At 39.3% G+C, this 18,162-nt stretch overlaps 2 protein-coding genes across 2 annotated transcripts in view; one reads left to right on the top strand and one right to left on the bottom strand.

The window, feature by feature from the left end:
- Positions 1-14,775, bottom strand: part of OPN4 (opsin 4) — a 37,794-nt gene extending 23,019 nt beyond the window's left edge. Inside the window, exon 1 of the mRNA XM_067000717.1 lies at positions 14,279-14,775. The gene's annotated coding sequence lies outside the window, so the exon portion shown is untranslated. The remainder of the gene's footprint in view (positions 1-14,278) is intronic.
- WAPL (WAPL cohesin release factor) overlaps positions 1-18,162 on the top strand; it is a 146,429-nt gene that overhangs the window by 38,148 nt on the left and 90,119 nt on the right. Inside the window, exon 3 of the mRNA XM_048074844.2 lies at positions 13,726-13,887. The gene's annotated coding sequence lies outside the window, so the exon portion shown is untranslated. The remainder of the gene's footprint in view (positions 1-13,725; positions 13,888-18,162) is intronic.

Here is an 18,162-nt window from a genome sequence, read left to right as displayed (position 1 = left end):
AGATTCCATTTAAATACAGAAGCTGCAGGGTCTGCACATGCCCAGTTTGGTGCTTGTTACATCCAGATTCCGGCTTCACTTTAATGACAGTATAAAAGTGATGCTCACTTAAAACTATTGTTTTGTTTTGTTTTTGTCTTTAACAAAGTTATGTCTGAATTGCAATGCTATGTCCACAGTATCACTGTATGAAGAGAAAGATGGTTAAGGGTTGACTTTGCTAACTCTCTAAAATATTAGACTTTACTGCTCATTGTCAGTGTATTGGTGAATTAGTTTTTTGTACTCAATGATTAAAGAAAATGTATGTGTACAGTTCTGCTGAAATTGTCTGAACTCAAATAGATTCTGATATTTAACAAAGTGCTTGTGTGCACTTCTGTCTTGTAGAATTTAGGTCATGGTTATTTGTTGGTCCACTTCTAAAAATAAACAGGAGAAAACAGGGATAAAACCCACTGACATCATCCTTTTCTGCTCTTCAGTTTAAAAAAACACCAAACACACACGCAAATGCCTTAGGCAGAGAACAGCAAAAAACCATTTGTTTCAAGAGTTGTCTGCTTTCTTTTTTGGTCTTGTTTAGTTGGGTCATACATGAGCAGATTCTCGTTCACACAAATCTGCCTTTACATTGGTTGCACTGTAGGGGCCTGCTGAAGGCCCATTATAATGGTGAAGTGCAGTTTAATTGCAATAAGGTATTTGGTACAGAGTGTGGAAAAGCTGTTCTAGCACATACTGCAGCCTGAGTATGAGTATGACAGGGTTCAGGCCTTCCAGCCAACATCAGAATGACCCTACTGCAAGGTACGAGCTTCATTGCAGTTGGTAATGAAAACAGATGGTGTGAACTGTTTCTGGAAAAGCTTTGTGAGAAGTTTGTGATTGTAGCAGGGGAACTGTGTTCACTCCACTCTGCACAGACTCTACTTCTCATGTACCCTTCCTTAAATTCACACCTGCACTACCTGACCTTAAATTGAGGGAAAAGGGTTTGCATTTCTTTGTATGAACGGGAGGCGTGTCAGTACCATGGATGTATGTGACCTGTGCCTCCATATCAAAAACACTCACCTATAGTGCTGCAGATTCCCTTTCATTGCCAGTCATTTAAGTAAGGTAGCATTTATCTTTTATCACCAGGCCACTGAGCAATAACCAGATGAGAGACTTCTTACATTCTACAGGCTGTCAAACTGTGAGACTTTAAAAATAATTATTAGCAGACCGGTTGTGAGAGGCAGAGAGATTTCATCGAATAATCCCTGCCCTGCAGAGTTAGGTAGGCACACCCAAACTTGGTTTAAACTAGCTGTGGCTTGAGGCAGAGTTGCACTCAGAGATGGCTAATCGCCTGACAATTTTTACCTTTGTTGACTGAGATTCATTCTATAGTCATTGTCTGTGGTATGCTCTTCCCCTCTTATCCACATCTAGCATCATACACATAAATATCAGAGTTGGATGTGGTGTTAATGGTATGAACTTCAAAAGAAGTTGTCATGAACTCAGAATCCATCACTGTGTTTTCTTAAATATGTGGTTTGGCTGCTACAGCAAGCATATAGCATACTGTAGGTATAAGGCTGCAAATTATGTTTGACATCTTGATGGACAGGACCATTTTGGAATATAATCTTGCATTTTACTACTATAAAGGTAGGAGATGACAGAAAGTCACAGTATGAAATTGGCAAGAACTTGTACTGTCTTCCACTAAGGCATATGAAGGGAGTACAGCAGAAAATACATTTAATGATTGAAGTGGAGAGAAAGGAAGGAATGTGAGATCTCCCATTTGTGTGAACTTCATGTTCAAAGAAGTTGTATACAGTTACATCCTGCTCTTACCAAATTAATATAACAATGTTCAATACATAAAATCTTCAGGGACAGGCATAAATACTAGATGTTTGACTCTGTTGGGTTTTTTTTTTTGTTTTTTTTTTTTGCTCAAATCCTCTTAGTTTTCTCCTTTATATCGCAGTTTTGGGCAATGCCAACATTCAGTCTGTTTACATACAGCTTTTACATTACATTTTCCTTTTCACTGGGTCACAGATTACATTTTTCTTCCTTCCTATTCCCTCTTCATGACAAATCAATGCACTGAAAATGTTTCATTCGCAGTTAGCCTGGAAACATCCATCTCTTTGGATGGCATCCTAGAGGAGCCCATAATATGTTTGGCAGAGTAATCAAGTCATAAAGTAAATCTGGTGCTTTTAAAAGTAAATCAGACATTATAGAAACTGTCTTCTTGCTTCATTAGATTTAGCTGTGTTGTACATGTCCTTCCAGGCAAATCAATTTGATTAGTTCATTAGCTGCTGAGAATGTATTATGACAAAATATGCAGTACAAAGGAAAGGAAGTTTCCACCAGAAAGAAGTGGATGCTAGTCCAAAGTGGGCTATTGATTTGGTGTCCTTCCTTAGCCTCCGGGGACTGCTTTTGAGAATGCTAAGCAGTAGCAAGCTGGGTGAAATCATTTTTGAAAATTATTCCCTAACACTAAGATTTTTATTCAGTGGAAATGTCCTCATATGGTTACAGCTTTCTGATCCTGTGTTGTAGCTAATTGCTAGAAGCAATTCAGGTGACCTATTTCGTATGTGATGCCTCGGCTTCCTTTGAAGAAGAGGAATCATGTCCTAGAGCTGCACAAGGTGTGAAGCATGAGAAATCTCATTCTCTGTACATAGTGTTTGGGAAGTAAGGCAAAGATACATACTAAATAATTCACAAAATGTTTTCTTTTGGATTTTCATCTGTTTATATGCAGTATTAAGCCAGAGAGAACAATTCAAAATAATTTACTGAGCAATAATTGTTTTTCTTTATAGGTAAGGCTATTTCACTTCAGTCATCAGACTTACAGACTTACGGATCTGGAGGGAACTTTGCCCTCTGTCTTTCCTGTTTACTCTTGACCAAAAACTTAAATCTGTTGTATCCCTGCAAAGCGTAATGGAGAAAATGTATCAGTTAATGACCCCTGGTACTTTCTAAAGCCTCTCTGCCCATCTTAAATTTTTCAAACACTTCCTCCACAGTCTTGTGTGTGAAACACAGCAGAAGTCCATTTGGCTTACGGCCCAGATCTGAATTGCCATTCAGAGTCAGTTCTGGAGAAAATAAAACCTGCCAGAATTCCTCTCTCTGAATTCTGTCATGTTGAGGTATGGTGAGAACATCCTTCCCAGTTTTAGAGCCCTGACTTTCAACTGCACCTCTTGCTACTGATAATTAACTCTTGTTCATAGCTTTTTATAAAACACAGACATAAACAGCACAAAGACTGGGGACTCTGGGGTCCTACCATGAAACTGAGAAAACTGCCTAGCAGAACAAAGGAAAGATAATCCATGGGTAAAGCTTAATTAAAGTCAGATGAGCACAGGATTTCTTTCACAATCAGTGAAAGGGAACAGTTCCTTCTCTTTGGCTGGGAGCTCTGTGTGGAATTAGGTTTTGGCTTGTCTGCAGGAACACAGAGTGGACTGAAAGAAAGGGGAACCTGATGCTTAGAAGATAAACAGGTTGCTATTTGGAAGGGCCGGGAGAGTTGGAAGAAAAGGGCTATGGTCAGCCAGGCATGAACGTCCCTGAGATATATTTACACAAAATCACCTGGGCTTCCTTAAACTCTCCTCATCCAAAGCCAGGATGAAGAAACAGGAACAGACCACTCAGTAAGGGGCAAAGTAAACTCTTACTCTTCTTTGAATACAGATACAGTTCTGGAATTTGAGTTACCACAAACTAGGAATGCAGAGAGCATGAAGTTGGGTGTTTACAAGGCTTTCTAGTAAGTTAGGTCATTTTTCCCAAGTTATAATGGGGAGAATGAGAGTGATAACCCTGGTAAAACATTCTGGGGATAACAAGGCTAACCTCAATTTCATTTCACTAGTGAAAAATGTAGATGTTTTTGTTAGAGGAGCATCAAATTCTTCTTGCTTTGTGGGACTGACAGTCTTCATTTCTTTATGTCTTCATTTCTTTATGTCTTCATTTCTTCAGTCTTCAGTCTTTTTATCAGTCAGATTTCTTCAGTCTTTTCATCACTTCAGTCTTCATTTCTTCTTGCTCAACTTCAAAAAAAAAAAAAACAAAACAACACCAGCAAACAGCTGCTTTCTAATGTACCAAGTACAATTTTTTATCCTTGATTAAAAGGCCCACCTCATCCTCCTCAGCAGCTGGCTATGAGGTTTAAATATGCTCTGCATGCCCTCCAAACATGCTACGTCCTCCTGTAAGTGATGGGATAGAGGAAGGCATTATTCATTTGTCACTTGAGAACCTACCCACTTTCAGTATCAGCTTTTCAAAAGGCACTGCCACACTGTAAGAGTCTGAGTTCATCACAGCCTTCCTTCTACAATCCCTCTTTTACAGGATTTGTTAGCCCTAGGTATCTGCTGTACTAATAAATGTCAGTAACACCTGAAAACATGCTTCTCAGAAACATTTTCAGAGGCCTGCTTTTGTACCAGTGCCTGCAACAAACCTATTTGCTTAAATAGGTGGGTGAAAATGTGTTGTTCGTTTTACACAGATATCCATTTTCTACTCTCTGTATTCTTTTTGTCTTTTAACACCTAAGATTTATCAGGTGGAAATTCTCCCCCTTCCTAACTGTTCCCAGACAGCATGCTGCCATTTTGGCATCCCAAATAACAAAGCAGGGAGGGGGGTGTCTTCTGTGTGCATCTCCTTTTGTGCTGTATTAATCGCAGAAATTAAATTTAGTTGTTCATGCCTGAAGTAACTTGGCAAGGGAGGCTGAGGCAAGAACACTTCGTAAATAAAATTGTTAAATTGAGTACAAAGTTTTGTATGGCCCTTTATGGGAGCATGCTGTTGGGACTCCCCAAAACTCAATAGACAAAATAGAAAACAGTAAATCAAATCAATAAAGTTTCTGCTCAGCTGTAGAAGTGAATAATTCACCTCATAGGTAGTTCTGATTTTACAGGGTAGCCAAGATCTGTGGTGAACAGCAAGAACAGGGACCATGGAGCAGTTCAGCCCCACAGCAGCAGAGTGAGAATCTGAGGTGAACTGAGTACAGATGGGCCAGACAGGAGAAACAGTTTAGAAGAGTCCATTCAAGCACAATGTTTTTCTAAGACTTACAAAAAAAAACAAAAAAAGTCTCTTCCCTCTTCCCCAGAGATAAAAAGATTATGTCAGTCTTCTCTGCAATGGTACCAATTTAGGTCTGTGACATGGCATTAGACTGCCATGCTATGGCAGGACACCCTCCAGCCTCTCCTCTGCCTTAGTTTCCCTGGTAGTATTCCCAGTTTACTTTACTGGTTTATGGATTCAAGGTCAGGTAGCTTGAAAAGGCCAACCCACCCCTGTCCCTCTGGTCTTTTCTCACAGAGTAAAAGAGCCTGAAGACGTAGTCACACACAGCACTCTCCAGCACAGCCAAGTCCAATCTGCAGTGCCCCCAGAACAGCTCATTAACTTGCTCCCTGGGCTGAGCTTTCAGGTTCAGCCTTCCCTGTCTGCTATGGCTCAACCTCTGCACAAAGCCTACCCTCTCCGGGGAACTCTGGTTAGCCAAGCTCGTCTCAGATAGTTTCAGTTGGTAGCTTCCCTAATTCCAGTTCCCAAATAAGAGTTCCCACCTTTCAGCCCTTCTCACATGTGACATGATAAAAAGCAAATTGTACTGGTGCAGTTTAGTGCCTACTGTAGTCAGTGGAAAAATGGTATTTTAAAAATTATAAAATGTTGAATTGGTAGCACTTGTTCTTTTTTTTTTTTTAATCTTTTCTGCATGTGCAGCAGTTACTTCTGAAATGCAATGAAGTCGGTGACTAGAGCCTATCATGGCAGGATGTGCGGGGGGGAGCTGCACAAGTGTCTTGATGGGTAAGATACAGGACAAAAATGGAGACAGCCGACTCTCTGATGGAAAGACTAAGTGAAGAGGAACAATGAGAAGCAATTTGTACCTACACACAGCAATCAAAGTGAAAACCCTGGGGTTTGAGAAATAATAGCTCAAGATAACCAGAAAGTAAAAAAATGTGGTCTCATCTGATATTAAAGAATTATCATCTTTATCCACAAATAATAGGACTATTGTTTTCAAACTATCCACAGAGAATACATATACTGTCCTAATGGCTATGCAGCTATTTTTCCTGGCACGTACTGTCTTGTCTGACAACATCCCTGTGCAAGAAATCCTGTCCTTTCTAGAAGTATCATCGGTGATTCTGTTAGAAGAAGAAAAAAAAAAAAAAAAAAGAACAAGACAAGATTGTCAATCCACTCGTGGGAGAAAATTATGTTATTGCACTAATAAGCAGGCGGCTTTATCACTGACTGCAGCTTCAGTCTCAGCAGCTCATAGCTATTGCAGGTGTCCTTGCTTTGCTGTTCTATCTTTCACTGTGCCCAGTGCTTACAGGAATCTGGACAGGATGAGTAGGAAGAAACAAACCACTCAGTAAAATCACCAAAATTTCAAAATCTTCTGTTTGAATTGTTTCTAAAGACAGCTTGAAAGAGTGAGTGCAGGTGAAAAACACCAGCGGATGTTTTAGCTGAATCTGTCATAGATTTCAGTGACGAGTGCCCTGCCAGAGACAAAATGGCCAGTGGCAGCTGAAGCAGGAGGTGGCTCAGACTACAGCAGTGGGCAGGATTTGGGCAGGATTCTGTCAGGACTGTTAAGAACAGAGATGTTCTGAGGCATTTCTCGCTGCTGCAACTTGAAACCTCTCACACGGAGTCCAAAATCAAACAGACGTAATGCTTAAGCTAGAAGAGAATCTACTGCAGCTCTGTAATCAGAGTGTCTCTGTGTACAGAGGTGTAAAGCCATATATTTCTTTATAAACTGCTCTGCTAAGGCTGTCATCCAGCCTGTCATCACCGTGGACTTCGATTCCCCAAGTGTTCATGTGAGGCCTGTACAGAAACAGAGCTGCTTCTTTGTCTAGCTCTCTGCAGTAAGGACTGTATTAGTACTTACTCTGCTAAATGCCTCATCTGGATCCTCACTGACTTCTGTTTCAGTTGCTATGACATCCTTTCTCTCTGACCTTGATTAATGGAATGTAACAGGCAATTATCACAAGGATGCAGACAGGATGCAAGTGTGTTGGTGTGGCTGTGCAAGCAGTTAACACCGTGGCTACGTCCCACCCAGTCTGAGCCCTTTTCAGCTGGATCCTGTCCTCTCCCAGATCATCGCTTTGACTGCTATTGCTGGGCATCATCTTAGCTCCCCCTTTTCTATTAAATCATATATATATGATTCACGTCCAAGGGCCTTGATGGGATGTCTGTCTCCAGCTTACCTGTCATCTTTCAGACAGTGCTGGCTTTCCAGCTCTCATACCCTGTCAGCCAGTGGTGCTCATTTCCATCGTTCACTTAACACAGCTTCCAACATGCATGATTTACTTGTCTTCATGCAGTTCCTCATGCTGGTGGCAGTGGCAACAAAAGACATTGACACTAGCTAGGCTGCAGGCACACGGAGCCTGCTGGCTGTATTGTCCATGCTGACCTACATTGTCTTTTTCTTACCTGCCAGTATGCCTTCGCTTCTCTCCATATACTTTGATAATAAGTTCTCTGGAGCAGAGACTTTTCACTCGGTGCTGGTATAATGCTCTGACTTGGCTAACGTTTCTAGGCATGAGAGTAATGCAAACAATAAAATGGTGGACATCTGTTCTCTGGTAACATCGTAAGTTTCCTCATATATACTTTACTTATTTTTTTGCTGATGAATTAGTAGTTCAGTATGGCCACAATACAAAGTCAACTGAAGCTCAGGGTTTTCTTTTGATATGTGTGTAGATTTTTTTTTTGAAGATTGTTTACGAGGTTTAAAAGGAATACAGAAAACCTTCTATTTTGAATCAACAAATATCTAAAAAACAAACCTATATGAGCTAAAATGATGGGAAACACTAGCACTTATCCTCAGAAAGCCAAACTTATTTTTCACTTCGCTCTAATTTTGTAGTTACGCCTGCTTTGTACAAAACCGGCGTTCCTGTCCATGACTTGCAGATGCTTCAAATCATGAAATCATAGTTGGGTAGTAATTCTACAGCACAGCAGACAAATGTAGACAAACATGCCATCTTTATTAAACTTACACATTTTTCACTGAAAGTGTATATGAAATTCACGTGTGATCAGGAAGACTTTGTACTGTATTCTTTCTGCTCTTTCTAGATGGCTACCAGTTTGCTTGAAACAGCAAGCCACACTAAAACCATGCATCTTTAAATACACAGTGAGTTTCTGGGCCTGATTACCCAAAGCAGTTGAGCTATTTCACACACTACCATACCACTTCCTTCTTGTGCCAACTGATATTTCAGAATGTCAACAGCAGGAAATGACTGACATCTCCCTGTCTAATGAAAACCTGGATCCCATGATGAAAGACACCACATTTAGATGAGCCTTATCTCACTTATGAGTGAATGATTGAGCATCTTCTTTTCCTGGTAAGAAAACGAACGTTTTCACTTTCTCTGCAGTTTCAGTAGTGGGACTTAAGACTGCAGAACACATCGATAAAGAATGAACACTGAGAGACATTTCTTCCTGATTACAGAAACATTTTGTTGTTTTTTAATCTTTTTTTTGCAGCATTTAGTAACGAAGGGTAGTTTTCTCAGAGCAAAATTCTCGTCATCTTCTTTGCTCCCCCCAAAAAACATTACTCAGTCAGAAAGTTAAGACTCTGCCCTTCTTGGATAAAGACTTTTTTTATTAAATAAACGCGTTGTTGCTGCCTCATACACAAGAAGCAAAGGTGCTACATTTTATCATTGTTTATTTGTAGTAACCAATTGTCAGGGGGAAGAAGTAATGAGAAATACAGTCGCGTCTCGCTTACACATTCAACTGAAAATGGAAAGTTCAAAAAACCCTAGCCATGCAATCAGTACAAACTATTGATTGCTATTGCATTCCTGACTATGAACATACTTAATCTATTTGGTATTTTGTTTTCAAATTCATTGACTTGTGGTGGAGTTACTTTCATGCATTTCTTTTCAAGTGAGAAAGAACTGTTTATTTTACATTTCACAAGGAAACATCCTTGTGCAGCAATCATAACTAGTTACTGTCATCAGACAGCTGCAATGGTTTTGATGTGCTCTGGTGTCTTGCAGACAGCAAGTCAACAATGATCACGTTGGCTACTCTGTAAAAGGAATAGAAAAATAATCTCAGAGCACCATTCTGAAGTTATATACCAAAGAAATTCAAACCTATTTTCTGAGCATAAACATTTCACACACAAGTCCTAACAGATACACTATGCCTTGACTTCACAGTTCACCAAAACAGATATTCCACAGAAGGTGTGGAAAGTTTCTGGGTCATTTTGCCCTTACAGAATTAAGCTGTTTTGCACTTCCATTGTGGATGAACTCCTCAGGTAACATAGATCAACCCAGGGATGGCAGCCAGGATCAGCCGAGACTCTCGGCTATCTGGCAATCCCATGACCTCAGGGCAGGTCTGAAGTAAAACTGTGGAAAAAAAAAGCTGCAAGTCAGGGGCAGTGAGAGTACACAGGGCCAGACCAGTGAGTTCCAGAGCCAGGCACAAGCAGAGCTGTGCCAGAAACAGATACACAGCGAAGGGCCAGGACTATGCTTAAATGGAGCCCTATAAGCAGAGGGGTGGATGGGCCCCAGGCAAGGCCGGCCAGGGCAATTAAGACCTATTAATGCAGTCAGGGTCCTGACAGATGCTGCTTCTCAAGTTCTTGAGAAATTCTTAGTATTAGTTTTTTTCTGCTAAAATGAAGTCTTAATAAATGAGCACATTTCTCAGGTACAGAGTGCTTACTACCTTGCACTTAACTGCTCCTTAATACCCATCTAACACCTGGCCATTTATTTAGGGTCTTAAATTTATAATCTTCCAACATTTTGGAAATTCTGAGCAAGAGATCTCACAAGGGATATTTTTACTTCAAATCATCTGTTTCATTACATTAAAGAAAGATAGCAGGGTTTAATATGTCTAAGAACATAAGAATACCAGAATGACCATGCTGAGTCGGTCCTCAGCTCTAACCTCCAACATCAGGCTCAAAGCAGCATGCTAGGAAATAGTGCAATATGGTGAGATGGTTGCCAGAACAAACCTGCTGAGACACAAGCTCTTTACCTCCTTTTTCCTAATAACCGGAAGAGGAATCATTCCTCTCAAAAAGGCACTCATGTTTTAGTGAGACTTTTTTTTTTGTAGATTATAAATAGTCTTACTAGAAGCTCCGATTTTTAGGATTTGAAGATCCGAACTCTGGGACTAGTATTACAGAGAAGTGCTTGCAACTGAAGCACCCAGAATGGCTAGCTGAGCATTTAGGAACAGGGGTTTTACATACTGCCCCATAGGTTGTTGGGTATTTAGTCCTTTAATGATCACCTGTGCTAGTGCCTTCTGGTGCACTGGTTGCTGAATTTCTCCTATATACTTGTGAGATCACTTGATGCACTTTCATCAAACTAAGAGGATTGGGCAAAAAATTTGGAAAGAAACATTTCAGCTTTACTATGGAATATCACATACTCCATATCCCACTGATAGTACATTTTGCTCTCTTCAGTTTTGGGTTTTACAAATACGTATTTTGTTTCGGCTGAATCTTACAAATTGTATGTGGAATCCAGCAACTGAGCTGGATTATTTAAGTTCTGTCATTTCTGTAGGAGCAGCAGTTTTCAGTCACATGTAGCTAGCAATTTTTATGATGTATGAGCCAAGATGAAACTCAGCAGTTTCCCTTGATCATTTTGTCTCTGTACTGTTGAAAGGACTTCAAATATCAGTACTCCTGTTACCAATCTACATTATAAAAACGGAGTGATGACTGTGGTATGAAAAAGCTCTTTCAAGAGAGGTTTGGTTCCCCACCCCTTAACCATAAATGTTTGAAAAACATGGCGTAGACGTTATGACATGCTACAGACTGGGCAGCAATGGGTACCAACAAAAGCCTGTAACTCGTATTTCTAGTTGACACAGGAAGTGAAAAGAACAGACACCTTTATTTACCATATGTCTGACCAACAGGTGCTATTTCCCCACCAGATTTTGCCTGAACATGTCTGAGAGTCACATTATTATAAAACTATACTGACCCAATGCTCGTGAAGATCTAGATTTAACTTGTGTGGAGGTATTTGATCATTAAGTGCAGCTGTTACTGAAAGTCATTATTGGAATACCATACAATGAAAATCTTGCAAGCTTTAATAAGAACAGTATCATTTTGGATGGACTGGGGCCATTGATTAGTATTAGAAACAGTAGTAGTAAAAGCACATTTTCCCAGTGATTTTACCTGGTGTGATTTTTATCTGATAAACAAGATCATCTGCTTCCCTGGGACAGTGTCCAGTTCTGGGTTCCCCATTACAAGAAAGATGCAGACTTACTGGAACAAGACCAGCACAGGGCCACATGGCTGGTTAAGGAACTGGAACATATTTTATAAGTGGAGACAGCTATAGGACTCTTCAGCCTGCAGAAAAAGTGGCTTTGAGGGCAGGGTTCTATCTCAATGTGATTTAATATCTGGTAGGAGGGAATGAAAAGGAGAGCCAGACTCATCTCAGTGATTTAAAATCCAATAAAAACAAAAAATAAACAACAACAAAACAAAAACACAAATTCCCTGAGAACACTAGAGGGTGGTCAAACACTGGGACAGGTTGTCCAGAGAGGTAGGGGAGTTTTGATCTTTAGAAATATTCAAAACCCAACTCACTATAATCTTGAGAAGCCTGCTGGGAACTAGCTGTAGCTGACCTTGCTTGAGAAGGGAGTGGACTAGATGATCACAAGAGGTCCTGTCCAGTCTCAGTTTCTTTCTCTGACTGTAGGAAGAAAGCTAAATTCTTATTTACCAGATGTCTACTAGCCAGAACAGCAGGAGGAACATAACAGATCAGAAAGTCTAATGTGGATAATATAAAAACAACAGTCCTGCATGCTAACAAGCTCTGAACTCAGCTTCAGGTACACAAAAAAAAAAAACATAGGGAGGGGAAAATCTGAAAAATTTTTCTCCTACCACAGAGTGAATGCTGACATGAAGAGTTAAACACTGGATACTTATTCAGGCTGCTAATTCCATTCATACTTTCAGAATAATGTAATTCAGAACTTGATAGCATTTAGTTATAACTTTCTCAATTTGTAGACATGAACAAATGGTAACCCAAGTGTATTTTTCCCAGCACATTACCGTATACTAATAGCTCCTTTCTTGAAATAAAGTATGCTAATGGACAAGTCAGAGAAGTTAGTTTCTTTGTTCAACCATTTTCCAGTTGTTTTCCTGTTCTGTCACTTGAGAAGTCACAATGGAAGCACCTACTGTCGTTTAATATCTGTTAATATAATTAACTATGTTAGTATACATTTTAAACTCAATTTTGTCTAACAGAAGATTTTTCTAGATAAAATAAACACTTCATAATAAGAAAATCTAATATGTTGAGTTAGATAGCTCCTTTATTGCTGTCCAGTAGTCTACAGCAACCTCTCTCCTCCTGTATATATAAAAATTTTTTTATGGTTTTTATTGCTAAGACGTTCTACTAGAAATGTATTTGTTTCATGTTAGAAAAAGTAGATTTAGTGCTGTTCTGATACAAGAACATGGTTGTCTGCCAAAGGAAGCTTCTAAGATGCTAAGGAAACACTCATAAAATGTGTCAGGGCCCATATCCTTCATCAAAATAGCCATGCCTGCTTTGACATGTTTTTCTAGTTGACACAATGTGCAGATGTTCTTGGTAGCACAGGTGCCCCTCTCCAGCTGAATACAAGACAATTATAGCACAATATCAATTTAAGAGTATTTAAAGACAATAAAAAGCAGGAGTATCCACTTCCACACTGTAATTACTCTGACGACTTCTGTGCAGACAAGCACTTAAACAGTGTTCATTGTTAAATTGAACCTGAGTTTCAGGCCAGTGGTCCTTCTGCAGCACCAGGGTTCCTGCAGGTAAGGAGTATGTCGATCTGGCAGCTTGGGCTTCCCTGAACTAGCTTCACACAGCCCTGGCTCTTAAAGACCACAGTGATTGACTTGCCAGGTCTTTCACCCTTCTCTGAACTATTTCTCTTCAGCATCTGATGCCCTTGTCTTGACTGAGCAAGACATAAAAACAACCCCTCTCTTAGTTTTTCCTTTCTTTAGAAAAAGAAACAGTCATAGGTATTCAGTGGACAACAGTCCAACTGCTTAGAAACTTTTCTGCACAGAAAGTTTAAGGAAGAAACCTTTCTTCAGGCTAGTCTGCAATATCTAGAATTCTACCAAACATTTTTGTTTACAACAGATGTTTATCATGTTTTGCCAGAGGCTTGAACAGTTGGCAGCTTTTCCTAAACATCAACTGTTAGCACAAAAAGTACAGGAAAGCTGACATACCTGCCCTTTTACAACAAATCATGATAAAGAATGTTGCCAGCTGTAATATGAATTTTTCATTTTCCCTTTACTGAATTTCAGAAGAAATTTACTGTTTACTGCAATGAGTTAGCATTGTATGAGGCAGGAGGTTAACACTGAATTAGCAGGAGGTTTACTTGCTTAAATTCAAGGTACAACTTCACACTGATTTATTTTCCAGTAAATAAATACTACTGAGTTGATTGAAATTAAAACTTTTTCCTTCACAGATATTATCAAGATACGCCTTCCAACAACCTGTACCCACCCAAAGAACTTTCTGCTGCACTTCAAAGTGACTGCTTAACTCTAGGTCTCCTTGCAGAAAAATAATGGCTAAAGAGGTGACAAGATCTAATGCAGAAAGGCATAACGCAGACATGTGGAACCAGGTACATTTTAGACTGTTGTTTTATAACTCCTCTTGCACAGTCACCTGCACTCTATCATTTAGAACATGCACAGGCCTTGGTTTACATAGGCATGTGACTTTCATATTATCCTGTCCCACACCGATGGAGGTGGCACACATATTTAACAATTAACTGTTGTGGTTTAACCCAGCTGGCAGCTAAACACCACACAGCCATTCGCTCACCCTCCCCCCTCCCTCTCTGGGATGGGGGAGAGAAACGGGAAAGTGAAGCCTGTGAGTTGAGATAAAGACAGTTTATTAAAACACGAATATAATAATAACAATAATAATAATAATAGTGATAATGATAATAGTATTAACAATAATAATGTGTAAGAAAACAAGTGATGCACAATGCAATTGCTCACCACCCGCTGACCGATGCCCAGCCTATTCCCGAGCAGCCGGCCCCCCACCCCGGCCAGCCACCCCTATATATTGTTTAGCATGACGTCAGATGGTATGGAATACCCCTTTGGCCAGTTTGGGTCAGCTGTCCTGGGTCTGTCCCCTCCCAGCTTCTGCTGCACCCCCAGCCTGCTCGCTGGCAGGACAGAGCGAGAAGCCGAAAAGTCCTTGGCCTGGTGTAAACACTGCTCTGCAACAATTAAAACATCAGCATGTTATCAGCGCTCTTCTCTTCCTAATCCAAAACATAGCACCCTACCAGCTACTAGGAGGAAAAATTAACTCTGTCCTAACTGGAACCAGGACATTAACTTAAGTAGCTAAATCTTAGAGAAGTTTAATAGATAACCTAGTATTGAGTAAGGTTTCTCAAAAATACTATTTAGTACTTCAAGAAGTCTGGCCTTGAAAAATGGTATAGGTCATCAGTGCTGATGGCCTGAATATGACATCTAATTAGAACTGTAGAACAAAAATAATGGGGGACTTAAAAACATAGGTGATAAATTAAATAGGTTAGTCAACAAAGTGTCTGTGGTCTAACCAAAGACATAACCTATAAGACACCTGTAGAACAGCATGCAAAAAAATATATATTTGATCTGTACTGAATATGGAGGTGCTAATGACTGAGGTATATTTGTTCAATACATACAGTAATTGCAAAATGCCGAACAGGAGATGATAGCTAGAGGAACATGCACATTGTATAAATTACTAGTTAAAAGGAGCTTTATAACCTTTGGATTCAAGGGATTGAGGAGCTAGATCTGGTTGCGTGCAGCTTGGTCACAGCCTGGATAGCACCCTACCGTAAGGCCCTGAATGGAACACAAGAAATCTAGTAGTGAGCCATTACGTACCTGGGCACTGCGGACAGCTCGGTCCCTTGAAGAGGTGGCACGAGGAGCAAATAGCTGTTGCAGTGAATGAGGAGGCAGCAGCTCCAGCATCAGCAGCAGGTTGCAGTCCCTTGACAGCAGTAGCAGCCAGGGCCAGAGCAGCTTGTGGCCAGTGGCAGAATCAGGCTCTAGAAGGAACAACGAATATGAAACACCACCATTACCGTAGAAAAAAGTAATGCTGTGCATGCTTGAGTTTTTCATTTTTGCCCTACCTTGAGTTTTCTAAAGTTTAGTGCAAGTTCCTCTTTCATAGAAAGTAGCTGGAAAGGGCCTAACATTTAGCTGAGTATTACAGAAACAGTAGTTAAGGGGAAAACAGGACAGTGGAATGGGACAGACGAGCAGAGGAAGGGAAGGAGCCTAGCAAGGAACCAAATAAATCAAGCAGTTACATACCATTCATCTAATAACAGTAACAAGAGGTGCCAATTCTTTATATTTTAAGAGCAGAAATAAATCTACTTACAGCATTAATCGGTAATGCTTGAAATCAATATTATAACAGACTAATGGATCTGAAAAGTCATTAGTGGCGCGTAGGAAGCTTACTTCCTAAAAGTAATCTGCATGAACATTAACATTAGAGCTAGTTAGAGAATATATAATCCTGCCTGTGCAAAAACTGATACTAAATCTTCCCAAGTAACCTGAAAAGCAAATTCTTAATTTTTTTCCTATAAAAATCCTAAAATCCCTTTTAATAGGTCCCTCAAAATTTTTGGGTAAAGTTTCTGAAGTAAAACATTTTTCTGAAAAATATTGAGAAAGAAAGCAGATTTAACTTTTTCAGGATTACATCAGTAAAATTCTTAGAAAATATCTAGCTCAACTGTCTTTTACTGATGGGCAATATGTAGAAATTTATTTTATTAAAGCTCTATCTAGCACCAAAAGTTAATGATGTGGGAAATAATGAAGTACAGTGACTACACCATCTTGATTCCTTTGCTTTTAGCTAGATAAAGCCAAATAAATTTATCTATTATATCAAGAAATTGAAAGGCTGTTGCATTACAGGAACATTGTTGCAGACTTTGTTATTTTTTAGGCTTATCATAACCCTTGGAAGCTTTCCTCTAATAAAGAAAATCAAATGTATTTTTATAAGGAATATCTACTGACACTGAGCATATTGATCTTGATAATAGTTTTGACATAACACTTACATGAGAGGATTACAACTTCGTAATGCAAGTTTGTCACTGAAATCATCTGTTCAAAGAAGGGACTCCTCTGGAAGAGCAGCTGTACTTCTTCAAGAATGGCCTTTGCATCTAAGGCAGATGAAAAAGGCCACTCCCAGGATTTGTTCATGAAAGACAGATGCTGCTATTAAAAGTTGATACTTGTTCCCATCCTGTTTGTGTGCTCATTCCTATCATTTATGACCCTACAGAAGACAGCTCTGTTCTGGAAAAAAAATACTGTGAAATTCTGTATGAATTATTTTTAAAAGTAACCAGCAGACATACAAGACCTTCAGAACGTAACACAAATGCTGATTTTGTTACATTTCTCCTCACACTATAGGAGATTTAGTAACTTCAAGCACTACTATTAATTTGCTTGTGTTTTATCCTTTCAGTCCCTTTCTTTTCTTCCTTCTTTATGCCTCAAAGTTGCTGTTTTCTAGAGAAGTGCATTAAAAGAACCAAGTGTGAGATCTAACTGGAAATAACAAATTAGGTTGAATACATCTATAAATAAAACAAATTCTAATAAAACTGATTTCTGAACACCTGGCAAGTTCCAGAAGTGTTTATAGATAAAGAATATATTTTAAAACATTACAGAAAGCCTGTAAGAACCAGCATAACATAGCTTAACATCACTTACTCTGTCAAAACTGATAACGTAGTCCCAAGCTATAAGGACATAAAGTTTATAATAAATAATACTGAAGCATGTGTTAAATTGCATTAATTTTAATGGTATCTGTGTGTTGCAGATTAAACACAGTTAGCTTTATCAATCCCTCTACTTGTTAGGAAAGTAAATATTGATATACCTGTTTCACTAACAGATCCTTGCTAAAGAAGTGAATAATTTACAGTACACAAAATCTGGAGGTCTGGCTGTAATGAAGTGGACTAAAGTGTACTCTGGGTAAAAGCAAAAACTGCCATTAAACCTCACAATGATAAAGACTGGAAGGAGGGTTGAGATCTTTCAAGAGTTAGTATATTAAGATAGAACTACTTTATATAATATAGTACATACTAATCTACCAGTTCAGAGCAAGTCACCCTAGGGGTTTGAAGCCGGTTGAAAATACTAGATATAACTGTAGAAGAAACTTAACAGTGGGATGGGCCCTCAAAGAAATTGTGCTCAGAATTACTTAACTAGCATTCTGTGAAAGACAGAGTTCAAGCATCAATTCATTTATTTAAAATACACTGTTCTTGTTGCACTGTAAATTTTTCCTTAATGCTGAAGTAACTTCGGCTCTCACAATTCCCCTTACTCTGGTCTTCTGCACAGACCTCCCCCCCCCCCCCAACTGTTCTTTCATTTTCTTCCAATCCTTTATTTCTTCTTATATTCCAAATGGCATCTTTCATTCATTCTCCTCATTCTTACTTAATCCTTTCTTCATTTTGATATATTTCAGTCTGGGAAAGAATAAATATTTAGCTTTGTAGGAAACTGGAAAAGCACAAAAGCAAGCTATTTTTCATAACAGGATAACAGGGAAGTGGTGAACCATGTCTGCAGCAGCCTAATTTCTGGAAACCTAAGAGTCCTTGCAGGGAATAATTCGGAGTTCATCTGCCAGTCCCACTGATTCTGTGTTCAAGAATTCTTTGTGTGCTCAGAAAACTTAGAAGCATGCTGACTTTGTAACAAGACCTTCGAGATGCTATCACTGCAACATTTAGCACAAATTTAAGGACTTACCAGCTAATTAACAAAGAATACATTGTAGAGAGATTAAT

Source organism: Anser cygnoides, chromosome 7 (assembly GCF_040182565.1).
Source record: "Anser cygnoides isolate HZ-2024a breed goose chromosome 7, Taihu_goose_T2T_genome, whole genome shotgun sequence".
Lineage (NCBI taxonomy): Eukaryota > Metazoa > Chordata > Aves > Anseriformes > Anatidae > Anser > Anser cygnoides.
Note: the sequence above shows the minus strand (reverse complement) of the source record. Positions and strands in the feature narration are given on the sequence as shown.